This window comes from Rhinoderma darwinii, chromosome 1 (genome assembly GCF_050947455.1).
Source record: "Rhinoderma darwinii isolate aRhiDar2 chromosome 1, aRhiDar2.hap1, whole genome shotgun sequence".
NCBI lineage: Eukaryota > Metazoa > Chordata > Amphibia > Anura > Rhinodermatidae > Rhinoderma > Rhinoderma darwinii.
Window position 1 is genome coordinate 276,948,793 of NC_134687.1, and position 18,708 is coordinate 276,967,500.

Consider the following 18,708-nt stretch of genomic DNA (forward strand, 5'->3'; position numbering starts at 1 on the left):
AAATAAAAGGATGTTCAAAAAACGATGCCAATCTAAAGTAGACATATGGTAAATGTTAGCTAGTAACTATTTTGTGCGGTATTACTATCTGTCTTACAAGCAGATACATTTGAATTTAGAAAATGCTAATTTTTTGCAAATTTTCTCTAAATTTTGGTGTTTTTCACACAAAAATATTGAATATATCGACCAAATTTTTTCACTAACTTAAAGTACAATATGTCACAAGAAAACAATCTCAGAATCACTTGGATAGGTAAAAGAATTCCCAAGCTATTACCACAAAGTGACACATGTCAGATTTAAAAAATGAGGCTGTGTCATAAGGTCCAAAAGTGGCTGCGTCCTTAAGGGATTAAATACTTTCAAATTCGCCATATCTTACAGCCTATATCCAGCCTATATCCAGTTTTACACTGACAGGCAATAATGCTTTGGTATACTAAGTATACCAAAGCATTATATATGCGATCGGCACATCGCATAGTGAAGTGTCCTGATGGGACTTAAAAAAAAAATGACTATCAGTTAAATAAAGTTTGTGAAAAAAAAAAAAAAATATATTACAGTCAAAGTCAAATAAAACTACTTTTTTGGCCCAAAAAGTGGTTTTATTTAGTAAAACTGTCAAAACAAATCACACATGCACATATATGGTATCCCCGTGATCGTAACAACTTGACCAATAAAATGAACACATTAATTAAACCGCCGGATGAACGGCGTCCAAAGAAAACGCAAAAAACAACGGCAAAATTCTCTCTTTTCTCCCATTCCCCCCATAAAAAATAAAATAAAAGTTAATCTATAAGTCCTATGTACCCCAAAATAGTACTAATGAAAACTACACATTGTCCCGCAAAAATCAAGCCCACATCGACGGAAAAATAAAAACGTTACGGCTGTTGGAATGCGGCGATGCAAAAACAAGTAATTTTTTTCTAAAAGGGTTTTTATTGTGCAAACGTAGGAAAAACATATAAAACCTTTACATATTTGGTATCCCCGTAATCGTGCCGACCCATAGAATAAAGTGAACATGTTATTTACGCTGCATAGTAAACGGCGTAAATTTATAACGTGAAAATTAATGCTGGAATAGCTGCTTATTTTCAATTCTCTCCTAAAATAAAGTTAATAAAAGTTAATCAATATGTTATAAGCATCTAAAAATGGTACAATTACAAAATACAACTCGTCCCGCAAAAAACAAGCCCTTATATGGCTATGTCGACGGAATAAAAAAAAAAAGTTACGACTCTTGGAATGCAACTGTGAGAAAACAAAAAATAATCCTTGGTCATTAACGTGCAAAATGGCCCGGTCATTAAGGGGTTAAAATCTCCCATTATTACTACATTACCAGCCTGTGCAGCCCGCTCCATCTGTTTATATAGCTGATCTTCCATCTCCTCAGTTATATTGTGGGGGGGGGGGGGGGTCTATAGATTACACCTAAAGTAATTTTTTCAGTGTTTACCTCCCTTTGAAACCTTGTACGTGAAATTACAATCTCCTTAGTGTCTTCAGCCACTTTTTGTCTCTTTCACACTCACCTTCATATCACTTCTCACATACAGACATACACCACCACCGTTCCGCTTTGTCCTGTCTTTCCAAAACAGTGTAAAACCCTGTAGATTTACAGCCCAGTCATGTGAAGAGTCCAGCCATGTTTCAGCAACACCAACTATATCTATATTTTCCTCCAGTACCAAGGCCTTCAGCTCCCCCATTTTGCTTGCTAGACTAATGGCATTTGTGAACATACACTTTAACTTGCCTTTCAGTTTTTCCACTTTCAGTACCAGAAATGTGATTTGACATTATTTGGGCATTTTTATTTTCATTGCTGTTTTCTAACAAAAAGGATCTCCTTATCCTGTTGTCTAGTCCTCTCCCCACAATCTGTTTCTCCCCCCACCAATATAGTCTGACCCCTCTCTAACCTGACTACCCCTTTATTTTCTACATTGACCTCCCTCCTCAGCCCTAGTTTAAACACTCCACCACCCCAGCTAGAATTCTCTCCCCCAGCACAGCAGACCCCTTTCCATTTAGGTGCAAATCATCTGCAGAATACAATTTGTACCCCAATGAAAAGTCAGCCCAGTGCTCTAGGAACCCAAAGTCTTCTCTACACCACGACTTAAGCCATGCATTTAACTCCCTGAGCTCCCGCTGTCTTTCCTGTGATGCGCATGGCACAGGCAGTATTCCTGAGAATACAACCTTGGAGGTCCTTCCCTTCAGCTTGTAGCCTAGTTCTTTAAAATTATTCTTAAGGCTCCTCCACCTACCATTTATTCTGTCGTTGGTACCCACATGGACCACGACAGCTGGATCATCACCAGTCCCTCCCAGTACTTTATCCCTCCGTTCCACCACATGCCAAACCCTGGCACCAGGGAGACAGCAAACCATTCGGTTGACGCTTTTGCAAAGCCCTTAAGGTACCAGTACAGTGGAAACTACCCAAAAGGGATCCATGTATCCATTTGGGATACTACACCCCTTGAGGAATTAATCTAGGGGGTGTAGTGAGCATTTTGACCCCACAGGTGTTTCATAGATTTTATTTGAATTGGGAAGTGAAAATAAAAACCTTTTTTTCCCCAATAAGACATAGCTTTTGCTAAAAAATTTCTCAGAAAATAAAAAAGGACAAAAAGCACCCCAACATTTGTAAAGCAATTTCTCCTGAGTACGGCAATACCCAATATGTGGTCATAAACTGCTTCTTGCACACACGGCAGGGCTCAGAAGGAAAGGAGTGGCATTTGGCTTTTGAAGTGCAGATTTTGCCGGATTGGTTTCTGGGCGCTATGTAGCATTTGCAAAGCCCCTGTGGGACCAAAACAGTGAAAACCCCCCAGAAGTGACCCCATTTTAGAAACTACACCCCTCAAGGTATTCACCTAGGGGTGTAGTGAGCATGTTAACCCTGCAGGTGTTTTCCATAAATTAGTGTGCACTCCATGTTGCAGAGTGAATTTGGATTTTTTTCCATAGATATGCCAATATGTGGTGCCCAGCTTGTGCCACCATAACAAGACAGCTCTAATTATTATGCGGTGTTTGCCGGTTTTAGAATCACCCTGCATGGGGAACTAATCTTTTGCCTGGACATTAGACTGGGCTCAGGAGTGAAAGAGTACCATGCGAAGTTGAGGCGTAAATTTGGCAACCTACAAAGTATTGGTTCACAATTGCAGGGCTCTGATGTGAAATAATAGAAAGAAACCCCTGAGAAGTGACCCCATCTTGAAAACTACACCCCTCAAGGCATTTATTAAGGTGTGTAGTGAGCATCTTTACCCCACAGGTCTTTTCCATAAATGAATGCGCTGCGGATGGTGCAAAGTAAAAATTACATTTTTCCCCAAATACGCCAATTCAGTGCCAAATATGCCATGCCCAGTTTATGCCACTGGAGACAAACACCCCAAAAATTGTTAAAAGGGTTCTCCCGGGTATGGCAGTGCCATATATGTGGAAGTAAACAGCTGTTTGGGCACAATGTAGGGCTCAGAAGGGAGGAAGCGCCACTTGGCTTTTGAAGCGTAGATTTAGCTTGGTCGTAGTTTTGTTTGGAGTTTTACTGGTATTTCAGTTTATAATGTGGGGGCATATGTAAGCTGGGGAGAGTACATCAAGGGCATAGTCAGGTGGTATAATAATGGGGTAAACAATAAAATAATCCATAGATGTGTGGTACGCTGTGACACAATCCTTTCTGCACAGGCCGGTGTCGCACTGATATATGGCATCCTTTCTTATCCCCCTTTTGGTCCACGCTCCGCACCTTTGCAGTTTGGGGAATTTAGCTGGGAAATGTTGTCCTGGTATAATATGGGCACCCTCGCTTCGAGCAGATATGTTTTGGCCATCCCCTTCCTGGTTCCCTAATTTTAAGGCCTGATAAATAGCCTCTTGAAACAGAAATGTTCCCCTCAGACCTGCACAACTGCATATTTTTTATTTCCTGACTTATTAGAGCCTTAACTAATTTTATTTTTTCATAGACGTAGTGGTATGAGGGCTATTTTTTTGCGGCATGAGCTATAATTATTCGTACCATTTTGGGGTACATGCGACTTTTTGATTACTTTTTATCCTATTATGAGAAGCAATGTGACAAAAAAAAAAAAACAATTCTGGAATAGATTTTTTAGGTTTTTTTATACATCGTTCACCATGCATTATAAATTACATGTTAACTTTATTCTGCGGGTCAGTACGATTCCAACGATACCAAATTTATAGCACTTTTTTTATGTTTTACAACTTTTTGCACGATAAAATTACTTTTGTATTTTTTCTGTCGCCAAGTTATGAGAACCATTACTTTTGAATTTTTTCATTGATGGAGCTGTATGGGGGCTTGTTTTTTGTGAGACGAGCTGTAATTTTTATAGGTACCATTTTTGGATACATACTTTTTGATCACTTTTTATTTTAATTTTTGTAGGGCAAAATGACCAAAACACAGAAATTCTTTTATTACACCATTCACCGCGTGGAATAATATAATATTTTTATAGTTTAGGCAGTTACGGTCGTGGCGATACCAAATATGTATGGTTTAATTTATTTTTTCCAATAATAAGGCCTTATTCACACGACAGTGAAAAACGGGCGTGTGACGGCGGTTCTTTTAACGGCTGTCACTCGGCCGTTTTCAGAACAATGATGTTCTATTGGTGTATTTACACGGCCATTTTTTTAATAACCCGTGAATAATGGCCGTCGAAAAATAGGACAGGTCCTATTATTGCCCGTTTTCAAGGCCTGACGGCCCCCATAGAAATCAATGGATCCGTTTTTAACAGCTGCCAAGACATGTAACAACCGTTAAAAACGGATCTGTGACATAGGGATTGGCAAGGGAACTACTAGTGCTGGCTATCGGCAGCTCGGTGACATTTACCGATGCAGCGCCGACCTCTTCAGGTGTGGTCTCGCCGACCGCTTCAGGTGTGATCCCTTGTCTTCATGGGTTCTGCGAAGGCGACGCGATGACGTCATCCTGCCGCCTTTGCAGATCCCGTGCAGACGAGAGACCACGCGTGAAGACGAGCTGCATCGATGAATGTTATCGCGTCGCCGCAGATCCCGTGAAGACGAGAGACATTACCTGAAGAAGACAGTGCTGCATCGGTGAATATGTAGGGCATTCATGTCGGGCTGTGCGGCATGGCCCACAGGGAGGCTGTGCGGCATGGCCCACAGGGAGGCGTGTAAATAGTGTCTAGGTGAACATGTGACCTTCCTTTGGGTGTTTTCAGGGGGCTGGGACAAAAAAAAAAAGCCTATGAAAATCAGTTGTTTTTTTTAACGGCCATGAAAAACAGATGTCATACAGACAGACGGACTGGAAATGGATGAAAATTTAGAGACACACTGATGCAAAATGGCCATGAAAAACTGACAGTTGATCAGTTTTTAATGGACATTTTCTTTCACTGTCGTGTTTATATAGCCTAAAAGGACTTGATAAGGGAAAAAGGGCGATTGTGTTTTATTTTATTATTTTAAACTTTTATGACATTTTTTACAACTTGTTTTTCACATTTTTCTTTAGTCCCACTAGGGTCCAGCTGTCAGATGTTTTTTCTAATACATTGCACTACCTATGTACTGCAATGTATTAGATCTGTCAGTCATTCACTGACAGCAAGCCGATTTGGTAGCGCAGGAGGCCATTGTTAGGTCTCCTGTTGCCATAGTAGCAGTCGGCAGCCGTGCGATTGCAGGGCAGAGCTGCCGATCTGCTGACAACCACAAAGATGCAGAGATCGCTTTCGATCGCTGCATCTAAGGAGTTAATGGCAGGGATCAGAGCTAGCTCCGGTTCCTGCCGTTACAGGTGGATGTCAGCTGTAACATACCACTGATGACGCAGACTCATCTCTTGAGCCGGCGCCATCTTGCAGGAAGCCTTTTAGGCCCCACCTCCGGGCGGGGGCTGGAAGATTTCCATACTAGGCAGACCAGGAGGCCACTATTAGGCCTCCGGTTGCCATTGCAGCCACCGACACCCCGGTGATTTCATTGCTGGAGTGCCGACGAGATGCAAACACCTTAAAAGCGGAAATCGCTTTTGACCGCTGCATTTAAGGGGTTAATGGCGGGGATCTAAGCTTACTTCAGTCCCCGCAATTACAGCAGGATGTCAGCTATAAGATACAGCTTATATCCAGGGATGATGGCACCGACTCAGCTTCTGAGCCAGTGCCATCCATTTGTCGTATACTTACGTTAAGAACTGGCTTTCCATGAGGTATACTTGCGACAAGTGTCGGGAAGGGGTTAATGATACATTCTCAGAGTGGGTCAAAATTACAAGTGGGGTTCCACAGGGGTCAGTATTAGGATCTCTTCTTTTTACTATGTTTATTAACCCCCTTAAAGTCCAATACATATTTAGTTTTTACATTTTTCACTCCCCGCCTTCCAAAAGCCAGAACTTCTTTATTTTTACGTCAATTGAGCAGTGTGAAGGTTTATTTTTTGCGAGAGGAGTTGTAGCTTTTATTGGCCATTTAAAGTACCATATAATGTACGGTACTGAATTCGGAAAAAAACCGATTCCTCCATGTTTTTTTGGGTTTCGCCGTGTGACAAAAATATCCACTTAAATAGGCTCTGTCACCACATTATAAGTGCCCTATCTTGTACATAATGTGATCGGCGCTGTAATGTAGATTACAGCAGTGTTTATTTCGAAAAAGCGATCAATTTTGACGGAGTTATGACCTATTTTAGATTTATGCTAATGAGTTTCTTAATGCCCAACTGGGTGTTTTTTAGCTTTTGACCAAGTGGGCGTTGTGGAGAGAAGTGTAGGACGCTGACCAATCAGCGTCATGCACTTCTCTCCATTCATTTACTTAGCACATTGTGATCTTGCTAGATCACAATGTGCTGTCACTTACTCACACATTAACGTTACTGAAGTGTCTTGAGAGTGAATAGACATCACCTCCAGCCAGGACGCGATGTCTATTCGCACTCCCGACACTTTGGTAACGTTTGTGTGGGACTTAATGACACCAAGCGTGATCTCGCTGTAGTTTTTATTGGTACCAGTTTCTGGTGCATACAACTTTTTGATCACTTTTTATTAACAAAAAAAAATGTTTATCGCTAACAAACAGCAATTCTGTCGGGTTTTTTTCACGGTTCACCCTGCGGGTTAATTATTATATTGTAATAATTCGGACTTTTACGGACACAGTGATACCAATTTTGCTTTTTTTTTACATTACGTTAGAGGAAAAATGAGAAAAGTTTTTTTTTTTTTTAACTTTTAATTTATTTTTTACTTTGACAAGAACATAGTTTTGCCTCTCTACAAATCACTAGTCAGACCACATATGGAATATTGTGTAAAATTTTGGGCACCTGTGTATAAGGGTATGTGCACACGCTAGCTGGCTTTTACGGCTGAAATGACAGACTGTTTTCAGGAGAAAACAGCTGCCTTGTTTCAGCCGTAAAAGCTGCTCCTCGTAATATGCGAGGCATCCGACGCCTGTAATCTTGAGCTGCTCTTCATTGAGTTCAATGAAGAACGGCTCAAATTACGTTGCAAAGAAGTGCCCTGCACTTCTTTGCCGAGGCAGTCAATTTACGCGTCGTCGTTTGACAGCTGTCAAACGACGACGCATAAATTACAGGTCGTCGGCCCAGTACGTCGGCAAACCCATTCAAATGAATGGGCACATGTTTGCCGACGTATTGTAGCCCTATTTTCAGGCGTAAAACGAGGCATAATACGCCTCGTTTACGTCTGAAAATAGGTCGTGTGAACCCAGCCTAAGAAGGACATGGCTGAACTAGAACAGGTGCAAAGAAGGGCGACCAAGGTAATACAGGGAATGAGCGGATTGCAGTACCAAGAAAGGTTATCAAACTTGGGGATATTCAGTTTAGAAAAAAGACTGCTTATGGGAGATCTCATTATAATGTACAAATATATAATTGGACAGTACAGAGATCTTTCTAATAATCTTTTTACACCTAGGCCTGTAACAAGGACAAGGGGGCATCCTCTACATTTAGAGGAAAAAAAATGTTTCACCACCGTCACAGGCAGGGATTCTTTACTGTGAGAGCAGTGAGACTATGGAACTCTCTGCCACAGGATGTTGTGATGTCTGTCTTGAAAAATATTACAGGTTATGAGTATTCGATTCTGGAGATGGGTCGCTGCTGATCCAGGGATTTATTCTGATTGCCATATTTGGAGTCTGGGAGGAATTTTTGCCCTAATGAGGAAATTAGCATCAACCTCATAGGGGTTTTGCCTTCCTCTGGATTAACACGGTAGGATTATAGGTTGGACTGGATGGATCTGGGTCTTTTTTCAACCTTAACTATGTAATTATATCATATTACCAGATACAACTTGATAAAAGGTGCGGAACGGACTGGAATGTCGTTCAATAAATCTGGATACTATTATTTGTTTGGATAGAATATACATGCATATTTTTACATTATGTGCTAAATAAATTGATCACTATATACAGTGTCCTGCGGATTATCTTTTTAGTAAGGACCATGACACATAACCACAAGCGAAAGCTAGGCAGCTTCATTCAGACATTGGTTCATTCCCATTCACTATGTAATAAAAGGATCAACTGTCAATCAGCCAATCTGAAAAGCATCGACAGCGAGTGAGCTTTACCATGCTTCTGGCCTTTTAATAACCTGCGCTATAATATATAGGAGTAACAAAGCATTATTAGTCTTTGTATGAGGAATTATTGGTTACAAAGAAGGCCTGATGCCAAGCCAGCTGCTCCAACTACAAATCATACTGTCATTCAGTGACCATGGTCGTGTAACAGCCGAGACAAAGCCATTTCCCCACAGCACAAGCGTTTCTACGACCGATGATCACAATAAAGCAAATGTACATATATCGCAATAACGTGTGGAAAACATAGGAAGCCGTAGGGCGATTCTCATTTGGAAGGTGTCGTGATTTCGATCACTTAGGCCTACAATGGAGGAGATTTCCAATGATTCTCTCCCCCTCCCTTTCACTGGTAGGAGGAATGCGGCTCTCCAGAATTATCAAGCATTCACTTCCCTCCCCCATCAGAACAACAGATGGTCTTCCACAGTGGGTGATGAGGATACCACTCCGGAGTACAAGAAGGTATACACTATAAGAAAACCTCCTTCTAGCCAAGAAAACTACAACAAACAAAAAACAATCCATTGTTCTCTTCTAAAAACATCACCGCAAATAAAATCCAGCCACACATGATAGATGAAAACAGATGACACACACACATATTATATATATGTATATATAGTCAGTCAAGGTTGTGAGCCAGTGCAGACGACGTGCAGTGTTCTCTCATACATGGCAGAGCTTCTCTCTTCAGCACTCTCCACAGCCTGACAGTAGCCTAGACAAAACGACATGACAATCACGACTAGTTCTGAGGAGAATATCTCCACCTCGTGTTCATTTCAATGATGTAATGCACAAGACCCAAGCCTCATACCTCACAGGCATTATACATCAGAAGCCATGCCTCATCTGCGAGAATACAGTGCCTCGCAATCCATGCACCTCGTCTGCGATAGACGTCACCTCACAAACCGCGTACCTCATGCGATAAACGCCACATGTACCTCGTATGTGGTGCCACGGTACCTCACAAGCCATGTACACGGTACCTCTCACAAGCCATGTACACGGTACCTCACAAGCCATGTTCCTCGTATGTGATAACAGTAGCTCAATGTACCTCACAGGTGATAACAGTACCTCACAAGCCATGTACAGTACCACACAAGCCATGTACAGTACCACACAAGCCATGTACAGTACCACACAAGCCATGTACCTCGTATCTGATAACACAGTATCTCACAAGCCATGTACCTCACAAGCCATTACCTCATATGAGCTATACTGCACCGTTGCAAACCGCTATCTATCTCCAAATAGCTCCACCAGGCCTGCGGCTGCAAATGTGACAATGCATTTACCGTTATCATATGAGGACTTATTTATTATTACATAAACCAAATTAGGATGGTCTCGTGTCAATGTTTCAGGCAACATGTTATGAATAAAAAATACACGATCATTTTCCATTCCTCCCGTAAAGTAACGACAATAAGAAAAATGAAAAAAAAAAAATGGAACATAAGGAATATAAAAGCCGCTATTCCCCGGCGTATAATAAGCGGTTATACTACACCATGGAACAACAAGTCTCACGGGCGCGGATCACACCTATTGTCTATGCCAGACACAAAATGATTCTGAAACACTAATTCGCTCACCATTATTCCTGCACTCATTCCTTACCGGCAGCATCGGGAGGATTGTCAGAGGAACAGCAGAGGAAGCGTCAGTCTTCTATCCAAACATCGATCAATGAGCCAAGCAATATCCACGGTGCTGGCGGCTGTCACCGACCGGAAATACCGTGCCGAAGGCGATGACCCAGCAGAGAATAACGGGAGAGGTGGGGCTTGCGCTTCAAAGGCGGTGTCTGTAAGGGAGCGGTTCTCAGTGTTCCCTATGCGAATGAGGGAGAGTAATACGGCTGGTGCAGTTGTGTCTGTCAAACTGAGGGGAGGAGTCACATCACTCGAGGGCGTGGTCATGTGTGCATAGTGACTAGTGTGGTACCCTGTGTAGTGGACCTGTCATCGCTAGCTCAACATTTTTTTAACCTGTTTTTGCCTAAAGGACCAGGCCATTTTTTTTTTTTTTTCAAATATGACATGTGTCACTTTATGTAATAATATCTTTGGAACGCTTTTATTTTTTTCAAGCGATTCTGAGATTGTTTTCTCGTGACACATTGTACTTTAAGTTAGGGGTAAAATTTGGTCGATATATTCAGTGTTTATTTGTGAAAAATACAAAAATTTCGAGAAAATGTGCAAAAATGTGCATTTTTCTAAATTTAAATGTATCTACTTGTAAAACAGATAGTAATGCCTCATGCACACGACCGTGGTGCCACTCGGGTCGTTTTTGACGGCATCCGAGTGGCACCCAATAGTCTTTATGGACCCATTCACTTTAGCGGGTGAATCGGGTCCGTGAAAAATGGTCCGAGTCTCCATTCCGAGGAAATATTGAACATGTCCTATCTTTCCTCGGATCACTGACAGGACTCAAGTGGCACACACGGTCGTGTGCATGAGGCGTAATACCACACAAAATAGTTACTAGTTAACATATCCCATATGTCTACTTTATGTTGCCATTGTTTTTTTAATGTCCTTTTACTTTTCCAGGACGTTGCAAGGCTAAGGCTCAATTCACATGACAGGGTCCGAGTGTCGGCCGATAAAAATCATTTTGGTCCATTTTTCTGGGCCGTTTTGCATCCGTTCCATTTTCGTTTCGGCCCGTGTTTCCGTTTTTAACGACCAATTTTGACCCGTTTTTTTTCCCTGTTCAATTTAAAAACGTATGAATTTCATTAGTAAATTTTTGCCACATACATCCCTCTGTAGATAATGCCAAACACTCCCCTCTGTAGATACTGCCATTTTCGTAGTGCCATACAGCCCCCCTGTAGGTAGTGCCACACAGCCCCCCTGTAGGTAGTGCCACACAGCCCCCCTGTAGGTAGTGTCACACAGCACCCTGTAGGTACTGTCACACAGCCCCCTGTAGGTAATGTCGCACAGCCCCCTATAGGTAGTGCCACAGCCCCCTGTAGGTAATGTCGCACAGCCCCCTATAGGTAGTGCCACACAGCCCCCTTGTAGGTAGTGCAACACAGCTCCCCTTGTGGGTAGTGCCACACAGCCTCCCTGTAGGTAATGCTACACTGCCCCCTGAAAGAAGTGCCACACAGCCCCCTGTAGGTAATGCCACACAGCCCCCTGTAGGTAATGCCACACAGCCCCCTGTAGGTAATGCCACACAGTCCCCTGTAGGTAATGCCATACAGTCCCCTGTAGGTAGTGCCACACAGCTCCCTGTAGGTAGTGCCACACATTCCCCTGTAGGTAATGCCACACAGACCCTCTGTAGGTAGTGCTACACAGCCATCTTTTGCATTGCACCCCCCCCCCCCCATAGATGGCGCTACCCTACCTTCCTGTAGATAGCGCCACTGTAGGGGGCCGTTCCAGGAGAAGTCTGACTTCAAAGTCCACATATAAAGAGTGAAGTCAGGTACTTCTCCTGGAGCGGAAACACTGGCCACAGCGCCGGGGATTCCGTTTCATGAGTAGGGGACCGCGCCAGGGGAAGTCCCTTACGTGACTGTCCATATATAGACGGTGAAGTTAGGGACTTCTCCTGGAGCGGAATCCCCGACCACAGCTTCGGCAACGCTGTGGCCGGAGATTGGGGATTCCGCTCATACAAGGAGCAAAAAAATACCCTCCTCCTGCTCCTCATATTCACTTCGCACTGTGAGAAGGAGAAGAGAGTGAACAAGCGGCAGAAAGCACAGCCGTCACTCGGATCACATCCGCGTGACAGCCGTGCTGTACACGGCCCCATAGACTTCTATGCCGTGCGGCTAAGAGAACGGCCGAAAATAGTGCATGCTCCATTTTTTGACGGCCCGGTCGTGTGAATAGCCCCATTTGGGGACTATTGTTCCTACTGTGGCCATGTGACGTACATAGCCACCCCCCAAAGATGGCACCCTGTCCATAGATAACCCCCCTACCTTCCTGTAGGGGACCACTCCAGGAGCAGTCCCTGACTTCAATGTCTATAATTGGACAGTAAAGTCAGGGACTTCTGGATCTGAATCACCGGCCACAGCGCCGGGGATTGCGCTTCAGAAGTCCCTGACGTCACAGTCCATATATGGATAGTGACGTCAGGGACTTCTCCTGGATCTGAATCACTGGCCACAGCGCCCGGGATTCCGTTTCAGAAGTCCCTGACGTCACAGTCCATATATGGATAGTGACGTCAGGGACTTCTGGAGCGGAATCACCGGCCACAGCCCTGGGGATTCCGCTTCAGAAGTCCCTGATGTCGCTGTCCATATATGGACATTGAAGTCAGGGACTTCTCTTGGAGTGGAATCACCGGGCCCAGCGCCGGGGATTCCACTTCAGAAGTTCCTGACGTCACTGTCAATATATGGACAGTGAAGTCAGGTACTTCTCCTAGGGCGGAATCCCCAGCCACAGCTTCAGCCGAAGCTGTGACAGGGGATTAGGGATTCAGCTCCTACAGGGAGCACTACATATGCACTTCGCACTGTGAGGAGAAGAGAGCGATCATCCGAGTGACAGCCGTGCTTTACACAGCTCTATAGACTTCTATGGGAGCCGTGCGGCCAGGAGAATGGCCCAAAATAGGGCATGTTCCATTTTTTACCGGGCCGTCAAAAAATCGGCCGTGTGGATAGCCCTATTTGGGGTCTATTGATCATACTGCAGCCGAGAATCCCTGTCGTGTGAATAGGGCCTTAGAACTTTAGCAGCAATTTCTCACATTTTCAGGAAAATTTCAAAAGGCTATTTTTTCAGGGACCAGTTCAGTTCTTAAGCGGCTTTGAGGGCCTTATATATTAGAAATCCCCCATAAATCACCCAATTTTAATAACTGCACCCCTCAAAGTATTCAAAATAGCATTTAGAGCGTTTCTTAACCCTTTTGGTGTCTAACAGTAAATAACGCAAAGAGGAAGTAAAATGTATAATTGTAATTTTTTTTGCAGAAAATCGGTTTTAATTATTTTTTTTCTGCAACACAGAAGGTTTGACCAGAGAAATGTAACTCAATATTTCTTGCCCAAATTCTGCAGTTTTTAGAATTATCCCAAATGTGCCCCTAGTGTGCTAACAGGCCTCAGAAGCAAAGGAGCACCTAGAGGATTTTGGGGCCTCCATTTTATTAGAATATATTTTAGGCACCATGTCACGTTTGAAGAGGTTTTGTGATGCCAAAACAGTAGAACCCCCCCCCCCCCCACAAAAAAAGACACCATTTAGCAAACTACACACCTCAAGGAATTTATCAAGGGGTATAGTGAGCACTTTGACCCCACAGTTTTTTTTGCTGTATTAAGTGGAATTAGGATGTAAAAAGGAAAATCTATTTTTTTTCCAATAAAATGTAGAAATCTTTAATATTTAATAGGCATAAAGGAGAAAAAGAACCCGAACATTTGAAAAGCAATTTCTTCCGATTACAACAATACCCCATATGTGGTAATTAAACTACTGTTTGGACACACGACAGGGCCCAGAAGGAAAGGAGCGGCTTGTGGCTTTTGGAGCTCAAGTTTTGCTGCAATGGTTTTAAGGTGCCATGTCGCATTTGCAAAGCCAAAACAGTGGAAACCACCCAAAATTTACCCCATTTGGGAAACTACACCCATGAAGGAATTTATCGAGGGGTATAGTGAGCATTATTTTAATTTAGTGGAATTAGGCCATGAAAATGAAAATCTATTTTTCTTCTAATAAAATGTAGTTTTAGCTCAGATGTTTCCATTTTCACTATAAAGGAGAAAAAACACCCCAACATTTGTAACGTGAATTCTTCTGAGCAAGGCAATACCCCATATGTCGTAGTAAACTGTTGTTTGAACTCACGACAGGGCTTAGAATTGAAGGAGCACCATTTGGCTTTTGGAGCTAAAATTTTGCTGGAATGGTTTGTGGCCCCATGCCACATTTGCAAAGCCCCTGTGGGACCAAATTAGTGGAAACCACCCAAAAGAGTGACCCAATTTGGGGAGCTACACCCCTAAAGGAATTTATTGAGGGGTATAGTGAACATTTTGACCCCACAATTTTTTTGCTGAATTTAGTGAAATTATGCTGTGAAATTGAAAATTAAATTTTATCTGATAAAACGTGGACATTTTAAATTTTTACAAGGAAAAAACGATAAAAAGCACCCCAACATTTGAAAAGCAATTTCTCTCGATTACAACAATACCCCATATATGGTACTAAACTGTTGTTTGGACACACGGCAGGGCTCAGAAGGGAAGAAGCACCATTTGGCTTTCGGAGCTCAAGTTTTGCTGGAATGGTTTTCGGGTGCCATATCGCATTTGCAAAACCCCTGCGGGACCAAATCAGTCGTAACCCCCCAAAAGTTACCCCATTTGGGAAATTACACCCCTGAAGTAATTTATCAAGTGAGCATTTTGACCCCACATGATGTTTGCTGAATTTAGCTGATTATGTAGTAGTTAGCAGTATTATGCTGTGAAATTTAAAAAAAAAATGTTCTGACAAAACGTGGAAATTGCGCTACTTGGCATGCAGATTTTGCTGGCTTGGTTTTTGAGTGCCATGTCGCATTGACAGAGTACAGAGGTACCAGAGTACAGTGGAAGCCCCCAAGAAGGGACCCCATTTTAGAAACTACACCCCTCAGGGCAGTTATCATTTGCCTGGACATATAACAGCGCTCAGAAGTGAAGAGCACAGTACGCATTTGAGGTCTATTTTGGTCATTTTCACAGCATTGACCCACAATTGCAGAGCTCTGAGGTCAAATAGTAAAACAAACTCCCAAGTAGTGACCCCTATTTTTGAAACTACACCCCGTAGGGCATATTGAGGGGTGTAGTGAGCATTTTGACCCCACAGGTGTTTTTTCATTACAAATTAATGCACAGTGGATGGTGCAAAGTGAAATTGCAATTTTACACTGATATGAGATTTTAGTACACCATATGTTGTGCCCAGTTTGTGCCACCAAAGACAAATACATCATAAAATGTTAATCAGGTTCTCCCGGGTATGGTGATGCCATATATGTGGACGTAAACTGCTGCTTGGGCACGCTGTAGGGTTCAGAATGGAGGGAGCGCTATTTCGCTTTTGGAGTGCAGCTTCAGCTCGGCAGTTGTTATGTGTGGGTTTTACGGGTATTTCAGTTTATAATGAGGGGTTATATGTAAGCTGTGCGGAGTACATCAGGGTATATGTAAGCTGTGCGGAGTACATCAGGGTATAATAAGAGGGTATAATAATGCTGTAAATAAATAATAATTCATAGATGTGTGGCCGGTGTCGCTCTGATAAATGGTGCCCGATCTTATCCGCTTTTGGAATGATCTGCACATTTTGTATTGTCATATTGTGAGAGCCACAACTTTTTTATTTTTTTGCCAACGGTGCTGTGCGAGGGATTATTTGTTGCGAGACAATCTGTAGTTTTCATTGGTACTGTTTTGGGGTACACGCGAATTTTGTTCATTTAGTGTTCATCGTGGGCTATAAATGAAATTTTTACTTTATTCTGTGGGTAGATACAATTACGGCCAGTGGCATAACTACCGCGATAGCAGCCGTAACGGCTGCTACAAGGCGCGAGGCATGAGGGGGCCCGTGTCGCCGGCCGGCACGGGCCCCCACCATGGCCTGAGGCTCCGCTAGCTGCCGCTATGGCTGCTACAGCGCTACGCCACTGAACACTACGGTAGAGCAGGGAGGTATGTCCCCGCTCTGCCATTAAAGGAGTTGTTCCTACATAAGACATGTATCCCCTATCCACAGGATAGGGGATACATGTTTGATCGCTGGCAGCGATAGGGAGAACGGGGGACCGAAAGTCCACTGAAGTTCCTAATGAGAAATCGCGGACTTCCGGGGTCTGTGTCGGCAGCTCCGTAGAAATGAATGGAGCGCCGGTCGCGCTTGTGCGCATGCGTGACCAGTGCTCCTTTCATTTTTATTGAGCTGCGCAGACTCCGGAAGTCAGAGGTTAGTCATGGAGAACTTTGGGGGACTTTCGGTCCCCCGTTCTCCCTATCGATGCCAGCGATCACACATGTATCCCCTATCCTGTGGATAGGGGATACATGTCTTTTATAGGACACACTATAGGTCGGATTTTTTTGGTGGGTTGGGGCTGCATGGCGTTACCTACAGGGGTGGCTGTATGGCGTTACCTACAGGGGGGGCTGTATGGCGTTACCTACAGGGGGGCTGTATAGCGTTACCTACAGGGGGGACTGTATAGCGTTACCTACAGGGGGGGCTGTATGGCGTTATCTACAGAGGGGTCTGTATGGCGTTATCTACAGGGGGGGTTGGTTCTGTATGGCGTTATCTACAGGGGGGGCTGTATGGGGTTACCTACAGGGGGCTGTATGGCGCTATCTACAGGGGGGGCTGTATGGCGTTATCTACAGGGGGGCTGTATGGCGTTATCTACAGGGTGGGCTGTATGGCGTTATCTACAGGGTGGGCTGTATGGCGTTACCTACAGGGGGGGATGTATGGCGCTATCTACAGGGTGGACTGTATGGCGCTATTTACAAAGGGGTCTGTATGGCGTTATCTACAGAGGGGGCTGTATGGCGTTATCTACAGGGTGGGCTGTATGGCGTTATCTACAGGGGGGCTGTATGGCGCTATTTACAAAGGGGTCTGTATGGCGTTATCTACAGGTGGGCTGTATGGCGTTATCTACAGGGTGGGCTGTATGGCGCTATTTACAGGGGGCTGTATGGCGTTATCTACAGGAGGGCTGTATGGCGTTATCTACAGAGGGGGCTGTATGGCGCTATTTACAAAGGGGTCTGTATGGCGTTATCTACAGAGGGGGCTGTATGGCGTTATCTACAGGGGGGCTGTATGACGTTATCTACAGGGGGGCTGTATGGCGTTATGTACAGAGGGGGCTGTATGGCGTTATCTACAGGGGGCTGTATGGCGTTATCTACAGGGGGGCTATATGGCGTTATCTACAGGGGGCTGTATGGCGTTATCTACAGAGGGGGCGGTATGGCGTTATCTACAGGGGGGCTGTATGGCATTATCTACAGGGGGGCTGTATGGCGTTATCTACAGGGGGGGCTGTAAAAAAGGCACTATCTACAAGGGGGGGGGGGTTGTGTGACACCCAGGGGAGGGGGGGACCCCAGTCAAAAGTTTGCTATGGGGCCCAGTCTTTCCTAGTTACGCCCCTGATTACGGCTATATCAAATGTATATCGTTTTATTACGTTCTGCAGCGTTTGCTCAATAAAATAATTTTTTTTTGTGTGTCTAAGAAGCTGTGTAAGGGCTTGTTTTTTTCGGGACTGGTTGTAGTTTTTATTGGCGTACATGCGACTTTTTGATCACTTTGTATTCCATGTTTTGGGAGGGGTGGTGATAAAAAAAATAGCGATTCTGGCAGGTTTTTTGTGGTATTTTTTTGCGGTGTTCACCGTGTGGGAATAATAACATGATAGTTTTATAATTTGGGTCGTTACAAATATGTGTACTTTTTTAACATTTTCATTTTTTTCCTATAATAAAGGACTTATAATAGGAAAAAAAGGCAGTGTTTGTTTTTATTAACTTGAAACTTTGATTTTTACACATTTATTAAACTTTTTAGAAACTTTTTTTTTTCTCCCATTAGGGGACTTGAAGGCCTGCACCTGCGATCTTTACTCGAATGCATTTCACTACCCACGTAGTGCAATGCATTAGAGCTGTAAGGGTATGTGTACACACACTAATTACGTCCGTAATTGACGGACGTATTTCGGCCGGAAGACCCGGACCGAACACAGTGCAGGGAGCCGGGCTCCTAGCATCATAGTTATGTACGACGCTAGGAGTCCCTGCCTCTCCGTAGGACGACTGTCCCGTACTGAAAACATGATTACAGTACGGGACAGTTGTCCTGCAGTGAGGCAGGGACTCCTAGCATCGTACATAAGTATGATGCTAGGAGCCCGGCTCCCTGCACTGTGTTCGGTCCACTACTTGC

The 18,708-nt window shown here is 43.8% G+C and overlaps 1 protein-coding gene across 1 annotated transcript in view; it reads right to left on the minus strand.

Moving 5' to 3' along the window:
• PTPRS (protein tyrosine phosphatase receptor type S) overlaps positions 1-10,598 on the minus strand; it is a 523,802-nt gene extending 513,204 nt beyond the window's left edge. The window contains exon 1 of the mRNA XM_075864303.1: positions 10,321-10,598. The gene's annotated coding sequence lies outside the window, so the exon portion shown is untranslated. The remainder of the gene's footprint in view (positions 1-10,320) is intronic.
• Positions 10,599-18,708: the final 8,110 nt, after the last annotated feature.